Raw genomic sequence first — 9434 nt, 5'->3', positions numbered from 1 at the left:
TTACTGGCTCCCTCGGCCAATAATGTGGGATGAGCGCCGCAACCCCAGAGTCGGTCACGACTGGACCTAATGGTCAGGGGTCCCTTTACCTTACTATTCAGTTGGCATGTATAGGGTTGTGCTATTAAGTGTTGGAGCAGGATTGGTGGAGGGGGTGTTGAAAAAAGGACAGATTAGAAAAATCGCAGAGAGTGTAATTATACTGGGAGAAAATATGTATGTGAAACAATACATTACTTAAGAGACAAATCAAAAATTCATTAGCTGCCCAGGGATTAAATTATCTCTCTCTGCAATGCAGTCAAGCAATTGAGCACTTGGGGGCGGGGGGGAAATAGGAGAAAATGGAAAAAGAGAGAGATTAGAAAAATCACAAGGAGTGTCAACAGAATGGAGGGATTACTCAAGTGCATTTGGGTGTTCACTGGTAGAAGCATTACTGTCAATATGTTGAAAACATAGTATCAAATTATAAAAGGAAAAACCTGAGACAATACCCTTACCTAATTTAAGAAAGGAAATGACAGAAAAATGGCTGAAGAAGCTCTCGGGAAGAATCTATGAAGCCAATCCAAAGAGGTTTGTAGGGTGGGGCATTTGTTGAGAAGATCAGTGGGTTCAGTTGATGTATTTAGAGTTTCAGGGAGAAGCTAAAGTACATTCCCAATGGCTCAATCCAGCGCATTGTTAGGAATGCTTGAATCTCACTGAAATAAAGGGGTTTATGTATGCTTACCTCTGCAGTAGATTGCTCATGCTATAATGCACGGGTGTCAAACACAAGGCCCGGGGGCCTAATCCGGCCCGCCAGACCTCGTCATGTGGCCCGCGTAGCCGTCGACAGTAGCCGCTGACAGTAGTTCTGGAGCCTGCGATTGGCCAAGGGTCAAAACCGGGGGCGGGGCTGCAGGCGGAGGCCAGGGCGCTGGAGCCACGCTGACGGCCTTGGCCAGGGAATTTCAATTTCGAATGAGGCTGAGGGAGGCGGTGGCACAGCGGCCAGATGGGGAAGTGAGATGCAGGAGGAGGAGGAGGAAGCCCGCCGAGGAGGTAGGAAAGCCCTACAGGCGCCGCCGGCAAAGTTGGTGCCGGGATGGAGCAGCGCTGGATTTTTTTTTGGCGGGCTTTGCTGTTGTCTCCGAGAGCGAGTGAGGCGGCACTGGGGAGCCGTCGCCCGCCGCTTCCCTTCCTCTCCTCGGCTGCATCCGGGAGGTGGGCGGGCGAAAGGGACGCAGAGTGAGCCTGAGGGGGAAGTAGGCGAAGCGCAACAGCCGCTCTCTTGATGGAGCTGGGTTTCTCTTCCCTCTTCCCCCGTTTTCTCCTCATAGACACTCGGGAGGGTGCCTGGCTTTTGCTCTGCCCCCCACCCCCGAGCCGCCCTTTGGCTTCTCAGTTCCGGCGGAGCTGCTCCCCAGGGGGCGGCCGGGAGGGAGGAGGCGGCGACGGCACGGGTTCCTGCTCTTCCCGCTCTGCCGCCTCCTCCTCTCAGCCCCTCGTGATGTAGGGCTCCAGATGGAGTCGCCTCACGGTTTGAGTAGGTGGGAGGGGAATTTTTTTTTGGGGGGGGAGGTTTTCAAGCCTCCTCTGCCTGCAGTCCCGGTAGGGAGAGGCGGCGGCGAAGACGACAACAGCGCGGGTGGGGGGAAGAGCAGCTCTGAGGCGAAGATGCACGTCCGCTGGGGCTGCCGCCGCCTTCCTCCTCGGGAAATCCGCTGCCCTCCCTCAGCACCAGGGGAAGGGACTCTGGCGCTGAGGAGGGAGGATGCAAAAGCAAAGCAGGGAGTTGGCGCTGCACCGCATGTTCCTGCCCCTCTCCAAAGCATGGGGTGGGTTGCAGCGTGTGGCATCCTGCCTAGCGGGGTTTGGGTGTGCACAGGGCAGGAGAGGGAAGCCCTCTTTCCATCTGCAGGTTTTTAATCCCAGCAGTGGCTTTCTCCTTCCTGCGAAGGATTAGTTGAGCCTCCCCCCGAAGCCGTCAATCCCCACCTTTTGTTCAAATTTCCCTCGTTTACATCCCCTCCCACACACGCGCCACGACGCAGGAATGTGATCCGCGTGGGGGCGGGAATGAGCTTACATTATTACAAAAAACAGTAATAATTGAATGCAGTGACAATAATTTATGATAATAAAGAGTGGACACATAGTCCTACAGACACAACCGGCCCTTTGAGGGTGACCAAACTGCTGATGCGGCCCCCGGTGAATTTGAGTTTGACACCCCTGCTATAATGGCATCAGTTTATTATTTTATTGTCATTTAAATTAATAATAATTCAATTACAGTACATTACATTCATCTAAATTTTGAATTTGCATCTCTCTGTGCATTGTCACTCCCACCAAATAGCACTCCTGTGCTATTTAAATCAACGATAGCCCTGGCAATACATCTATGCTGACAGTTTACCTTTTGTTCCGGTTCCTCTGTAACACAAACAGTACAGAACACAGAAAGAAAGGAAATCTCTAGGATTACAGGAGACACCGTTCCTGCTCTATAATACCTACTAGGATTCAATACTCTCAAGTGACTATAGTGGTTGCCAAGGCATAATAAGCTAGTATAAAGAGCTTTTCAGGAGAATGATTGGCGGAACAATTTTGCATGGACCTGGAAGTGACATTCTCTTTCCCCTACCTGTAAGGTCGTCCCCTGTAGAGATTTGCTAGTTAGCTGAGGAAAGTGTCAGATCCATTGAGAGTGCCTGTGAATGAGAGAGAACACCAAGGTGTAAGACATACACACCCCCAAAAAAACAGGTGTGGATCAAAAGCTTAAGTATGCCTCCATCAGGCTAAAAGCAGCAGCAACAGCTCACCTTCAGCTATTAGGCCTCTGGTCTTCACACCATGGTGCAGGTAGCCACCATGACACCCTCAGAACCCACGATCCTTGGCACCTGCCAAGGCCCCCTGCCCCCCATGTTTATTTTTATTTAAATTGAGTTCTGAGGAGGCATGGAATTTTGATGAGGGTTGCATGGTTTTTTGGGGGGTAGCTTACATTTTTCATCAATTTTTAGAGGTGTAAGAACCTTGCCTGGATTTTCTTTTGGGGAGGAGGTTATCAGTATCAACAATTTTTACTTTTGCGAAATGGGTATTTTGTGGTGCCCACCTGCAGCTTAGTCTTGCGACTCCTCCAGCTCTCTGAACAAGGAAGAAAAATATGTAGGAATTCAAAATTATACTAATAACCTGAGCATATGCAATTGTGGCTTCTCTCAATATGTCTTCTTAAGCAGCTCGGGCTGAGTGAAGAAACTACATATACTCTTAAGGGACTGATTGACTGTAAAAAGATTTGACTAGAGTCGTTCATGCTGTCTGAGTGATTATAAATTCTTTCTTGAGGGTGTGGGTGTGCGTACATTCATTTTCTCTCCAACTCTCATTCTCACACACGTGCGTGTGTACACACGCAACCCCCCCCAATAAACAAGCCTAGATCTATGGATTCCCATCTGGATCCCAAAGCAAAACTGGCTTAAAATACAGATGTTGCCTTTTTACCGATAACATGTGGTATTACTATATTTCCTGTCATATTTTTGCACTTCGTAAAAGCATAAGCCTTTTCATGAGGAACAGGCCCAATAAATTTTGTTTCTAATGCTTTACGTGATGTTTTATAATCTTCTTTCATCATCTGTGGCTATGTGTTACATTAACCACAGATGCAACCGAAAGAAACAAAAGGGAAGAAATTAATTAGAAGCATTTTCAATATATTTATACAGCCTTTTCAAATGTAAGATGAAAGAGCTTTCCATGTAAAAACCGAGTGTTTTGTATAAAGAATCTGGTAAATGGCCACTTGTGCTGCTGTTCCAGAAATGCTTGTGCAAGCACTAGTGGAATTGTCCACTCAAGCTTCAGACATGCATAAATTCTTGCTGCAGCAGATCCTGTCTGGGTTTAACTTTCCCTCTTTTTTAACTGCAGAGGTAGGAAATTGGGTGAGATGTAAGCCTTGGGCCTCCACATCTGGATTCCTTGGCCCACTCTTCCCCTGTTGCAATTAGACCTGGGGAAAAAAAATCATTCTATTGCAGCCAGTATAATACCACCACGCCACCCCTGCTTACAAACCTACACATGAAACCTAATTGTGGCTTGGGAACCTTGCCTGCAGAGCCTGTGGCTGGGGCCTGAAGGACTGGTTTCCCCTTCCCACACATCCCGATTATCACCACCACCCTATTGCCCTCCAACACGCAGACGGTGAAAGTCTGAAGCAAGGAGCCTTCTCTAATTGTGAAGGCTCCACATGTGATTTAGAATCCCAATTATCAGAAGCGTCATTCCCATAAGGGCTAGTGGCTCGTTGCGCCAGGGCGCCAGCCTCTTAGGGGCACCCCAGTGAGTGGGGGAGCTGCACGGCTTTGCCAGCGGCCTACCCTTTCCCTGCATGCTGCCAGATGGTTGGGGGTGGCACAACGAGCCACTAAGCCCTATAGCTCTGCCGCAGCCACCACCTCCTCTCCCTCGGCCACGGGAATCCCCTCAGCCGCCAGCCGCCGAGCCTCTGTCGTCTAAGGGAGCAGCTCTTGAGGGGCCTCCTATGTGTCACTGGTGCCTGCCGCACCACCACTACCACTCCCTGGGGCACAGGCGGTGGCGAGGCAACTGCCTCCTGCTCCTCAAGCCACTGGACAGCAGTGAGAGTGCCGGCAGTGGGCTGTCGTCATCAGGCAGCGGAGGAGGAGGAGGCGCCCCAGAGCCTCACAAGCAAGCATGGGGTTCCGGCGGTATGGCCAGCCATGCCACGGCCACATCAGCGGTGTCTTCTGTGGGCGGCGGCTCCCGGGGCTGCAAGGTGGTCCGCAAGTTGGGCCCTGAGTTCTAAATTCTGGGAAAGGGAGTGGGACGCCAGAGAGATCTTTGCACCATGGCGCCGGATGTGCTTAAGACGGCCGTGCCAATTATGCATCTTTCTAAATCCAAATTCAAAAGTTAGAGGGCAATGGGGTTAGTGATGGGTGGCAGAGTTAGCATGTTTGTCCCTGATCTTTCTACTCGCTTGTGCAAGCAGAAGGCTGAGATAGTCCACAATCCATAAATACGTATGCCTTGATCCATTCACTCAGTAGTCTGAACTCTCCCACTGTTGTGCCTTCTAATGAAATTAGCTCTCTGTCTGCTTCCTTCCTCCAGGTTATTTTAAAAAGTGGGGAGGGGTAAACTAGGTTACTGAAGGAGAGAATCTACAAAGATTGGCTCCTTATCATTTCTGTCTTTTGGCAGTTCCTTGTGAATTTCCACTTCACATACCAAGGGAAACGTCAAAAGCAATTATGGTTTGTTACTTGTATGGGATTTTGTACAAAAGTGAAGTCTAAACCTCCAGAAATAATGTGATGATATTTTTAGCCTCATCCAGTGGTAATTCTGCTCTCTGGCACCCCCACCCCAAATCATTATAAGAAACCTTGATGTTTTGCAGCATTTCCATATCATTCTGTTTTTCCTTAATTGCACATTTCAACAATTTGTATTTGCATTGATTTTTATCAGGTGTGCCAGTGAATGCACTGGACTGCAGCTTTTAAATGCACAGGTTTGTATTAGATTGTAGGACTCAGCTAGATTGGTAAAGAAAAAGGGATTTATAGGCATGGTATGTGTGGTATAATATTGTGCCACCAGATGGTGACACAAACGAGTAAAAGCTGGTCCACAAAGAATCTCAGGTGCGAAAGACCTGTCTGAGTGATACAATTTCAGGAGACATCTAAACACGAGAAAGAGTGGCTCCTGTAAGGAGTGCCACAGGTTAAGGCCAGCCACACTAATAGCTCAGTCCCTGGTAAGAGTTGCCAAAACTTCAGAGGCACCAAAAGTGCCCTATCACAAGACCTCAATATTCCTAATGCTAACCATGCCTACCCAAATGTAAATTCCATTGAATTCAGTGGGGCTTATTTACAGGTAAGCAGAGACATCACCTTGCCGACAAAGGTCCGTATAGTTAAAGCTATGGTTTTCCCAGTAGTGATGTATGGAAATGAGAGCTGGACCATAAAAAAGACTGATCGCAAAAGAATTGATGCTTTTGAATTATGGTGCTGGAGGAGACTCTTGAGAGTCCCATGGACTGCAAGAAGATCAAACCTATCAATTCTGAAGGAAATCAGCCCAGCCCTGAGTTTTCACTGGAAGGACAGATTGTGAAGCTGAGGCTCCAAGACTTTGGCCACCTCATGAGAAGAGAAGACTCCCTGGAAAAGACCCTGATGTTGGGAAAGATGGAGGGCAGAAGGAGAAGGGGACGACAGAGGATGAGATGGTTGGACAGTGTTCTCGAAGCTATGAACATGAGTTTGACCAAGCTGCAGGAGGCAGTGGAAGACAGGAGTGCCTGGCATGCTCTGGTCTATGGGGTCACGAAGCGTCGGACACGACTAAACAACTACAACAACAAGAAGAGTTAGGATTCCAGTCTTAGTTTGCAAACATCTGCTTGTTTAAATGATTCATTGCATATTAACAGAAACCTCAGTTTATCTGCAATTTTGAGATAGAAAAGAAACTGTGCAATAATTTGCTTTATAACAAATAATAGCAACCCATCTCCTGGGATCAGAAAGCTTCAAAATGCAGACTTGATGTTGTATGCTTGAATGGCCACACCAGTTAAAACAACCTCACTGCATATCCACAACAACGGTGTCAGGGCAAAAGTGACACCCAGAAAAAAATCTCCTATTGTGCTAATTTGGCTCGAAGAAGGTGTTTTTTACCCGAAGGAACAAAACATGATTGCATTCTTCTGTACCTCAAAGGTCCCAGGAGGGACTGTGCCACATGATGTTTTTGAATGTGTAATTTATTTCTTATAGCTTTATAGTTACTTTGCTTTATAGTTAAAGCTCATCCTAGAGAGAAAGTATTTCTACCTGTCCTGTTGTAAAGGGTATCAAAATATACTGTGCTGCAACATGACATGAAGGATCAAATTCAAGTTTGCTACTTTCCAGCTAGGGTTGGAAGAATCAGTCAATTGCAGTTCCCTCTGTTTCTCTTTTTTCCAATCTTAAATTCAGTTCCCCACATTTTGCAGAAATTTGTGATTTAAAAATACAACTCATGAAAATTCATAAGCATTTTAGTGTGAATTTCCCCTAAACACATTTTATATACTGTTTTTGTGGCATTTCCCTATAATTCATTTCATTTTTGTTTGTTTCACTAATATCTTTATTTCCATGCACTTTTTACCTTAATATCTGCATTTTTGTAAACATGGTTTGGCATTGCAAAATTCAGCTAAGGTAGCTGTGTTTTGGTTCACATTTTGTTTTGGAAAATGCAGGTGTGATAGTTTCAGCTCTAAATGCATACTGAATCAAATTTATTCTCCATCCTTTGTTGAAAAAAAATCTTTTCTGGAATCCTGGGAGCCACTTTACTCCACCAGAGGTGGGAAACTGGGCAGGAGGTCCAATCCTTAGTTGTCTCGCACACATAATCCCATGGGCCAACTTTGACAGGTGGGTTGGGCAATCCATACTGACACCAGGTGACTGGCACATGTGACTGGCACATGTGTAACCTCCAGTCAGCTGAATCTAAAATGCTGCTTCTAAATGGATAAAGTGAGCCAACTCCCCAGTGGGGAGCTCACTCAAAGCTTTTGCATTTTCCTTCGTGGCTGCATATTTTATCCGATGTTGCGCTGCCACCCCTAACCTGAAACCTGGGGCCTGCACCTTCTCTTGCCTCTCTTTGATCTGGGCATGAAGTGAAGAAGAAGCAAAAAAAATCACTTTCAGCTTATCATATGCCCCAGGAAAATATTTTATCCTTTTGAAAGGGGCGTAGGAAGATAGGGGCGGTGGGGGCGGTGCGCCCCGAGTGACGTGATCCCAGGGGCACCATCTCTGCTGCCCGTCTGCCCCCAAACCCCTGCCCTGCCCCTGCGCACGGCGTGCCCCTCCCCAAATCACGCTTCACGTCACTGCGCACGGTGCACCCCGCCTCCAAAACGCGCACTGAGCCCCGCCGCCAGAACGCGCGCCACGTCACTGGGGGCAGCGCACCTGCTCTCCGCCACGGCTCCTAAGTTCTTCACAGAACCTGGAGTCTTACTTCCTTTGTAAGAGTCACTCTAAGAATGAAAACATTACAGAACCTCTGCGAACTACAGTGGTACCTCTGGTTAAGAACTTAATTCATTTTGGAGGTCTGTTCTTAACCTGAAACTGTTGTTAACCTGAAGTACCACTTTAGCTAATGGGGCCTCCTGCTGCCGCCTTGCCGCCGGAGCACAATTTCTGTTCTCATCCTGAAGCAAAGTTCTTAACCCGAGGTACTATTTCTGGGTTAGTAGAGTCTGTAACCTGAAGCGTTTGTAACCCGAGGTACCACTGTATATTAGCACTATTGTCCAACATGTGGGAGTCATCCTTTTTAAAGAAGAAAAGCATTTTAGATTGTTCTAAACTGTAATCACCTCAATTGTTCGAATTTACATTTCTAAAGCAAATAATGAACGGGCTGGATTTGCTCTTGTCATGTGTGACAGCATTTAAACTAGAGGTTAATTCTTTGGAATGAATTCCCAGTACTGCCAAACATTTCAAATTAATGGGTTTTCAGGGTGGGTGAGATATTAAATGTGTTTTAAATTAGGAGATTCTTCCACTAAGACGTATTAAAATTTCATTATATATCATAATGGGAAATAACCAAGGGAAAAGAGTAAACATACATTATTAATAAATGTAATTTGACAGAAAACACCATAAAATTGTTTATTTTTTATAAAAATTCTGAGTACATAATTCATCACCTAATGTTTTCATTGTGTCGTGTACATGCAACCTGTTAGCAATGGCATTCCCTAAGCTTAAAACTACTTATCCACTTATCAGAATCCTGTTCAGTTATTCAGGAACTGCCTTGTGTCTATATATCCCTGCCTGACAATTGCACTCCTCAGAGTGGGCATTGTTGAGATAATCACAGGCCCCAGAGGTATGCTTTCTTATGTGCCATAAACTGGGATGTTAGTGTTGCAGCTCCAGCCCTCTGGAATCAGTCATCAACTGACATCTCAGTAGCCACTGAAGACATTTATGTTTAAGAAGGTGTTTCCTGAAGTGTGACCCAGTTATCTTATAGAATATTAACCGCACAATTAATTGTAGAATTTGTTTTATTTTTTATTTATTAATATTTTATACTTTATCTTATTTACACCACTTTGGTGGCTTTGGGTTGTGAAGTGGTTTATAGATATGCAAATAATAAATACATACATAAATACATAAACCCCTACACACCCACACACGCACACACCACACACCATGTCCCTGATGTCCAGCCTGGCTGCTTTTCACACACTGGTGCCCAAAGGTCTGGAAACCTGCTCTGTGTACATAGGCTCCGCACAAAAATAGTCTGAAGTGACTGAAAAACTAAATAGA

This window comes from Zootoca vivipara, chromosome 5, assembly GCF_965207765.1.
Source record: "Zootoca vivipara chromosome 5, rZooViv2.hap1.1, whole genome shotgun sequence".
Lineage (NCBI taxonomy): Eukaryota > Metazoa > Chordata > Lepidosauria > Squamata > Lacertidae > Zootoca > Zootoca vivipara.
Note: the sequence above shows the minus strand (reverse complement) of the source record.